This window comes from Hypomesus nipponensis, chromosome 13 (assembly GCF_054491055.1).
Source record: "Hypomesus nipponensis isolate SF chromosome 13, ASM5449105v1, whole genome shotgun sequence".
NCBI lineage: Eukaryota > Metazoa > Chordata > Actinopteri > Osmeriformes > Osmeridae > Hypomesus > Hypomesus nipponensis.
The window spans coordinates 8120273-8129792 of NC_140373.1; positions in this window are offsets into that span (position 1 = coordinate 8120273).

The window sequence follows — 9520 nt, forward strand, 5'->3', positions numbered from 1 at the left end:
CATACTGCTGATCTGGGTGGACTCTTCATCCATACACGTCATCCATTGTATCCCACAACAAGTGAGAGAGTTTGTGAGTACTACACAACTCTCTGTCCTTAAAGTCTCCCCATCAACCACTACTGCCAGAGTCCTGGCACCTGGCCCAGACTCCACGGGGAGCACTGCTGTGTGCGCGCACGTGCGTCTGTGCTGTGAAACAAGGAAAGATAACGACGGTAATGATATCGCATAATGATGCTGATTTGTTTCCAACTCCCCATGGGACCTAACAGCCAAGGTAGCGGCCAAAGGGAACAATGAGTGAAGCAAAACGTGTTAAAAAATACGCGGCAATGGACATCCTTGAATGACACTGCTACTTAAACTACCATTTGATTTCGCTCTTATACAACCACTTCAATTAAGTGCTCGTCTCTGTTCCCTTAATACCGGTTTAGTTGGTCTATCTGATTGAGTGATTAAACTAGGGAGCAGACGGGCAGAGAGACAGTGGGATTTTGGAGCTTATTATACCAACTTCACCCCCCAAGCTACCAGAAAATCCATTAAAACAGGTCAGGAGAAGAATTTGAGTTTTACATCGTTCGAGATTTGACTTCTGAAAAAATGTTTCCAACTGTGTATGAGTCTCAGCTGAGACGCTACTGGCATATCAAATGTATGTTGACCAGAGTCTTGGCCCTGAAGTAGATTCATTACAGAACTACAGTACATTACTATTATTACATGCAAATTGCATTATTATTATTTTGTTTTATCTTCCTCTCTTCCTCTCTGCACCTGAAGAAATGTATCTGTTTTGTCTTTCTATGAGTTACAACTTTAAATTGGATGTTAAAATATTCTGCAGTAGAGGAGGCAGACCGCATGTCTGAGATTGCTCTGCATTACCACGGCAACATTGTACAGCCTTTGGCATACATTTAATAAGACGGCGCTCCAATGCCACACAGAGGAGTATTAGGCCCTACGCATTATAGTGCCCTTGAAATAATGTACTGGGGTGGTTATCTGCTTAAAGATAAATGTGCATGTGAGAGCTATTCGTGGTTTGTTTCCTGCCTGTAACTTAGAGAGAGGGGTAAACAGAGGAAAAGAGAGAGAGAGTAAGGGAACCTCACATTGTTACACAGATGTCAAATATACAGCTTCAGGGTGATTGGTGATTGGTTATGTGACAGTGAGACATGGGGGAGACTACAGTGTGTGTGTGTGTGTGTGTGTGTGTGCACGTGTGCGCGCGCGAGCGTTTGCTCTGGCGTGTATGTGTGTGTAGATGCATGCGTTTCTAATTGTCTTCTCCATTAAGCGCTGAGTCTCAGTGGGATGACTCTTGATTATCTCCTAGAGCTCTGGATGAGCCGGATGAGCCTCCGCTTTAGACACACTCACACACACACACACACACACACACACACACGAGAGAGAAAGGGCTGTACATTTAGCCTACGGACCTATTAACCCTTGAGAAGTCCCAGTTGAAGCAGTGGGCTTCCCTGAGTGTCTGATCCTGAGGGTTCATGAGGAAGAGGGCCCCCTCTGTAGTCTGCCCTCTATCACATATCTACATCTTCCAGGGCTTAAGGGGAGATAACAGGTCTTACCTGGCATTTAAATTTCCAAAGACTCACTCTGAATTTCAATTAAGATGAAGATCTAATTTCGTTGTGAACACAGCCTGATGTGGAGAGAGAGAGAGATAGTGAGAAAAAGTGAGTGAGAGAGAGAGTGGGTGAGTGAGATGCTAAACAAATACAGCACCCAGGGGAGTTTCTGAAAGTTTCCATCGAGTCCTAAGCCTTGTTCTTATGAGTACTTTCCCTCTGTCTCTTGAGCTAGCTGGGGTCTAATAAGTTATTGGATGTTACACCCTAGAGCTTAGATCCATCTCTACAGACATAACATACAATCTCTCTCTCTTTCTCTAATTTCCTGAAAAACACTTTCACTTGGATGATATAGACTGAAAAGACACATAGATACGTCTATTTGAAGTGTCAAGTGTCAAGTTAAAGATCTTTGGCCTTAAACAAAACTTTCATTATAAATCTGGTGATTACAGTATTCATTGCTGTATTGCCGGGAAGGAGCCCTTCAACAGAACCATTGGTTTGCTTCAACCACATTCGGGGGAAACGCTTAACTTAATTATTGCTTGGTTTTTTAATCAACTACCACACTGTAATGGTTCACAATCTTTTGAAACAACTGAAATTATTTTGAGACCCATATCCATATAGCAGGTGTTACACAAGATTTGAAGATAAAAAATACACAGTACAACAGTACAGTTCATTAAACATAAGAGGACAATTTCTTCTCAGACATAATAAATGTATTACCAGACCTCATAACACTATAGTTGGGTGGGATAGATGTATTTTACCCAGTACAAGGAACCAATGGATCTGTCCTATAAGAGACAACTGTGAGACAAATCAAATGTAATTTTGTCACTTTCAAATACTTTCAAGTAATTAATCTATACATTTGACTCAGATCTATGAGTTACACATTGGATATATTGCACAGTATTATAATCAGGCGAGAAAGTAAATATGTTTCCTCCTCTGAGAGAGAAATAGATTGTATTAAACCATCAGAGGACAGCTTCTGCTGAACAGAGCGAGGCTGTTCTGGCGGCTTCTGTGTCTGAGATATATGATTGCACCTGACTCAATAGATTCTGCTGAGTAACTTTGTTTGGGGGATTTACTGTATATCGTAAGACGACGCCTACGCAAAGAAGCATTGGATATAAACAACACTGACGTGTGGGAAAAATGAAACACATTGCTGATAGCTCCATAACTACCACAAAATCGCTCCTCTCTCTCCCTTTATCCTTCTCTCTCTCTGTCTCTCTCTCTCTCTCTCTCTCTCTCTTTCTCTCTCTCTCTCTTTTCTCACTCACACACTCTCTCTTTATCTCCGTTCCTTGTATATATTTCATTACTTCCTTTTTTGCTCTTTCTCTTTTGTATTTCTTTCAGTCTTTCTCTGCCCCCCCCCCCCCCTTACTACCTACATTCGTTGCCTTGGAAACAATACAAAGAGAAATCTTCGCAGGCGGCACAAGTTCTGTCACCTTGGCAACGGCTGGCTTTCATCCAGGCATTGTTGGGTCTTGCCTTCCTTCTGGCTTCCAAACCCATAAGACTGACCACCAGTTCTTCACCAGCTCTAACCCCACACACTGACCAACCCTAAACCAGATCTAACTTTATACTCTGACCAGCATTACCCTGAAACTAAGGAGAACCAATGACTTCTGTTCACATAATGACAAAGGTTTTTGCCATAGAACGGCCTTTTCATAACAGATAACAAGCTGCAAAGCAGTTACAAGACCAATGTAGCATTAGCCGCATTAAATAATAATCTCTGTCTTAACACATCCTTTACTTTCGATCCCAATTAGCTTGTTTGCTAGAGTCCTGCATGTATAAGTCCCTCCTGGAGAGACATGGAGAATAATGTGCATGGCAAGGGTACGCAGTGTGGCCATGAGTGTCTCCTCATACGTGTCGAGTGCCGGGCGCTCCCTGACAGGGTTAGCCCAGCGGGCACCTGGGTAGCCTTGTCTGGAGAGCCTGAATAAATGCTTCTGTCACCGTAGTGTGTGTGTGTGTGTGTGTCAGAGAGAGAGAGAGAGAGACAAAGAGAGAGAGAGAGAGAGAGAGAGAGAGAGAGAGAGAGAGAGAGAGAGAGAGAGAGAGAGAGAGAGAAAGAGAGAGAGTAAATGGTGCTGTCACTGTGTCACAGCAGAGACCATGCAGGGGCACAGCAGTGGCTGCCACCCAAGGACCTCTCTCCCAGCCTGCCCAGTAATATATTCAACATGTCCTCAGAGAGTTTCTGCAAGGCAGGAAAGGTTGGCAGCTTGGTGGTAAAGATTTGTTGTAATAAAAATTATGTGTCTCAGAAGTTTGTGCAAGACTAGGGAACTGAGTATGTTGTGTGTGTGTGTGTGGGGGGGGTGTACAGTCTGTTTGTACAAGTAGGCAATGTGTGTGTGTGTGTAAATGTGTGTGTGTCTGTGCATTTGTGGTGCACCTGGACACCAGATGGTCCATCAATGGGTCTCTCTCCTTGTCCACCCTCTCAGGAAATAGGTCACTGAGAGCCGGGCTCAAATGTAATAACTCAAATTCCATCCTACTGAACACACACACTCAGCCAACCAACCACACACACACACTCACACACACACACACACACACACACACAGTGTTTTCATGTGTGGAAGGTTAGAAGGTGAAGAGATGGATAAAATATAATTTTCTTACTGTGATTGTCAAGATGGGGAGGTGTGTTTATGTAGGCATGCAAATATCTCCAGCAGAGGAATCAATAAATACAAGGAATAGAGAAATGGAGTGTGTACAGTATAACAGAGAGATGTATTACCATGTGTACTGTATAGCACAGGATCATTCTGGACAATTACATTCTTGTGACATGGCAAGACACAGTTATGTAGTGGCATAAAAGAGAAAGAATAACAAATAATTCTAAGAAATACATTATAGAATGGCAAAAAAGCAAAAAAGCACAAAAGTAGTAATGGCAGTAAACACTAGCCTATGGGGCTAGAATAGCAAAACTAACAGTGAAACATTAAATAGCAGTGAGACATTCAACATGACAGTACTACTGAATACTACAATGCCACTGTATAGTACCACTGTAGCTAATTCTAGTTTTAGATTACTGAGTGATTGTCAAATCCGCCCCAGATTGTTTACATTGTTACTGGTTTGCAGTTTGGCTCTGACAAACAGGATATGAGGTCAATAGAGTCTGAACAGGTCTCCTTTGTTCCAGGTGAAATGCAACTCCCGGCCAATAGGGTTGGCGCTAAAGAATATAATTAGTGTGCGTTCAGCCTAGATATCCAGCACTTCTAGAGGTGAGGACGTATCACATTTGTTTTCACACGAGGCGCAGGTTCATTTGAAGGTAAAAACAATGTTTATAACAAACAGAGGGTTTGATTGCATCTGGCAGAGATGAGGTGTTTTAATTCCAAGGACACATTCATTTACTGGTAATGATCGGGCTGGCAGGGGACAAGAGAAGAGTGGTGGAGAGAAGAGCAGAGAGATGGAGAGGGGAGAGGAGAGGTGAAGCAAGGAGAGGAGAAAATATAACATTTAAGATTAAAAAAAGGCAGAACAGCAAGGAGAAGTAGGGAGAGACATTACATATTATGTGGCACATAAGGAAACATAATCAATGGGGCAGAGGAAGTTGTTTACAGAAGTTTGTATTAATCTTTTATTGCCACGTAAGAAAGTTCAATATAGAACAGAGATGATATACTGCAAGATGGCAAATCAACATTCTCCAACGACAAATAAATAAAACCCAGTCAATTCCCCCATAACAGTAAAGAAGACAAATTCATAGCAACACCATGGTTGCTTGTATATTATCCGACAAAAACATAGTTTATATGTCTTTCATATCTATATTTGAGCAGTACAAAAAATACAGCTATTTCATAACTGAATTTGACAAATAAATAGGACCATGGGGCATCACTATGAATTTACAGTAAATTTACTGTGAAAATCATAGTGGGGAACAAGATCTACAGTAAAATATGCTTTTACACCTACTCACTCATATGCAATGGGTCATATATGCATAAATATACACATATGTATATAAATACAAATAACTCGGTAGGACATTGAAAATAGAAAATGAGATGTTATCTTTGCATGAACGATCTGATCAAAGAGGCCTGATAAATAACAGGACCTATAAAAGGATATGGTTTCTCAGGATTACATTTATACTATCTAGCGCTGAGTATCAACTCTCTTGATTCTAACAATAGAGCCCCTTGGCGTTTGACTGTTCAAAACCCAGATTATCTCACAGAAAACTGGACAGATGTTCTGGTATCAGTACATTGTTTTCAGACATCTCTGTCTCGTAGTGTGTCCACAGAGACACAGACAAGGCTGTTGAAATGAGGTCATAACAGGAACGATAAATAACATACAATAGCTGATGAACAGAACAAAACTATACCGATTCAGGTTCGTTTTTCAGGAACCCCAAAAAGCCAGATTAAGCCCTTTTTTTACCACACAATGTACTGTACATGTTTGCATCTTTTTATCTAAACTTCATCCTTCCCATCCTTCTCATTATCCATTGTATGATGAATAGAAAAATTGTGTCGATTCTTGTTTATGTAATAACAAATAACTGAGCACTTTACATTCCTTTGGAATGGTTATTTACAGATAGCTGTGGGATTTTGTATCTGGTCATCATAACTAAGTCTTCAGCATAATGTAGAGCTCAACATATCCAAACCACCTTCTTCATAACAATTGAAACTTGGGACTGATCTAACATGTTGCTCCACAATGAAACTAATACATTTCTGCAGGAAAACATATCAAACATCATTAAAATTGGTTCATGTAAGCAGTATGGGAATCAATATGTACATTGAGTAATGGATTGGAGAGCTCCTGATAATTACAGGCCATATGAATACATTATTCTGGTTTGTGTTGTGACAACAAATCATTTATGGGAGCATCTCTGGCAGAGATGACGAGAAAAGGAATTAATAATCAAATTCAGTCAATACTCTCTCCAGACTACCTAACACCCCCAGCTCAGTCCTGGCGCCTTAATTAATCCTCACTGTAGTAGATAATAAAAAACAGTAGAAGAAAATGGAAATAAGTAAAATATATTGTGTCATTTAATATTATAGCCTCCAGATGTTTTAGGCAGAGAAATTTCGGATGCAATAAGTGTCTGTGAGTAGGTTGTCAGGTACAGGATGATTAAAATAATATATGCTTTATTTTCAAGTCATGCCACTTTGTGGCCCATCCCATATAGGATTGTATGACACATCAATAGTCAAACAAAATCAATACATACACGATGTGTGTATGTTTGTGTTACCTGGCTGCTGGTTCTGAAGTGGAGGGTTCTCCCGCATACAGCAAGCATAGGCCTACTTTCTAATTAAGTCTCTCTCAACTCTCGTGTTAATGTGCCCCTTCTCCTCTCCTCTAATCTCCTTTCCTTTCTGTTCCCCCCTCTCTTCCACTTCTCTCTTCTCATTTTCTATCAGACAGGAAGAACTTTGATTTCGCACCGCCTCCATTTCTGTACAAACGCTGATTAATTCCAGTCCCTTCCTCCAAGTTGATAGCTCCGGCCAGATTACAATGTGATTATCCTACTCATGAACACTCAACTTTCTCACTTCAAAAGGAGACAAAATCAATCCACCCTTCATCAAGAGAGCATTCTTGTTCTCTAGTTAGACAGGGGAAGGAGAAACGTATCTGAACGACTTTCCATGTGATGATTGCAGCGGCCCATAAGGCCACAAGAGTTTCCTGAAATTGTTACCTCAATCAGAGTGGTCAAAGCCCTATCGGCTGCCTTTGGGGGATAACAGCCTGTGATGTCGGTATTAACGTTAAACACACTACTAAATCATATTCAGCAGCAGGGTCGCTAATACAAGGCTTGGAGCGCCTTGCATGGCCGCCCTGATTGGATCGACCACCCAGCTCCTGAAATCAATGAGGCCCAGTGAGCAAGGCTGAGCTGGGCTGGCAGTAGCCAGAGAGAGGGCCTGGTTCTGCTGCTAATTAGACCTCTCTCTGACTCTCTCACCTTCCTCCCCTAATCTGGACCGCTTTCAGCCAGGCAGGAATGTCTGATTTCTGGCAGAGCATGCTGGGCAATCATGAACCACCACCAGGCTGTGTGGGAGGTGGGGTGTGGTTGTAGTGTGTGTGTGTGTGTGTGTGTGTGTGTGTGTGTGTGTGTGTGTGTGGATGCAAATGCCTATGTGGGTCTGTTATGTGTGCATGCTTGTGGGTGCACACGTGAGAAGAGAGAGCAGAACCAGGAACTAGGATGCCGTATGGTCTCATTTCAGACACCTGGCTGAGGCGGAGATGAAGGAGATTAGGGAGCAGGTGTTCCAGAATTGGATTACCTTGACTTGATTTGACTGGACTGATGAAGTTACACGGTGGCTCAAGTTGACTGGCCCAATCAAGCGGTCAGGCACTGCAGAGAGGAAGGTCTGGATCACAGGGAAGGTGACTGGAGGATGAGCCACTAGGCTCTACTGGAATTTAGAGGACAGGAATGATTGTTTTGGGTCACAAAACATGTCTTTAAGTCAATTCCTTAAAGAAATTTGAGTTGGTTAGATTAAGAAAGGTCTGCCCTCAGAGTCCTCTGCTACATTACCACCATCTGGTTTCTCTGTTGAAGAGACTTTAGGGTGAGTGGGGATGGCTAACTGGCAGGTATCTTTTTCAAACTATGAAGCTGAGTTGAACTGAGCTGGCTAAGCACTAAACTGGTGGAACCATCTGGTCTGGTCTCAAAGCTCCGTGTGGACGGAGGTGGACAGAGTGTTGAGAAACAGCTCTGGCAGGTTTTGTTGTGCTTGAGTTGAGCAGTGGGGAGGGGGGGAGAGGGGGAGAGGGGGAGAGGGGCGGGACGGGGGCAAAAGCCCAGCTAGTGCCTGCACAACCTGCAGGAAAACAAAACAAAACAAACAGCAGGAAACCAACCCAATACATGCAGCATAGAGCCCAACCCTGTTACGTCTGCCTGCCTGCCTTCTGCCTGCTGCTTCTAAGAGCTGGGTGAACCGTTGCCAAGCCGAATGGGGTTTTGCAGGTTCACATTTCAAGATTTCCGTCGTGGTGGACTAAATCAATTGAGTCCGATGATGCACATCCGGAAAACATGACCTGTTTTTCAACTTTGCTTTCACAGTGAAGACACTAGCTAAGTTACAGGGAAATAAAAACTAAAACAAGAAATATATGCTCAGAGAGAACATGTAAAAGGCTTCTACGTACACCATCAGCAGACCATCAATTCAGGACGGATCTATTATATAGCTCTAATTGCTCAGGGGTTGCCTTATTTTTAGACAAATATTACAGGTTATTGTTTCAAACTCATTACAACTGTATTTTCACAAAGAAGAATCCAGAGTTCAAAATGACACGCAGTAGTACAAAAATATACAAACAGACAACCTTTTTTTTGGCACAAGTGTATAAATCACATAATATGTGGAATTGTAACAATAATACACAGGCATTCTCACTGCTCAACCATTGCTGTGAGAAAAATCCCACGGTTAGAGTTCTCTGATAAAGAGGAACCTTGCTATAACAACTCTGAGTATTTAGAACCCCACCCACAGTGGCTGTGTCTCAGATCATACAGACCTGAAACATCTCTTCTCTGAGAGGGGGAGAGCCAGCGAAGGAAGGATGGACAGTGGCAGTACAGGACAGAGAAAAGGGGGGAAATATAAAAAGCACATGATATGGATATCGCTACAAAGGGCCATGATCTCTCGATACATCTCCAAACACGTACCCAATCCAAGCCTGGGTTCTCTGCAGCATCACCGCTGAGCGCTGTCTGTTTTGTTCCCCTTGCTTTTTATTGTTGCTGCAAGATCTGCTTCTGGACAGACGGA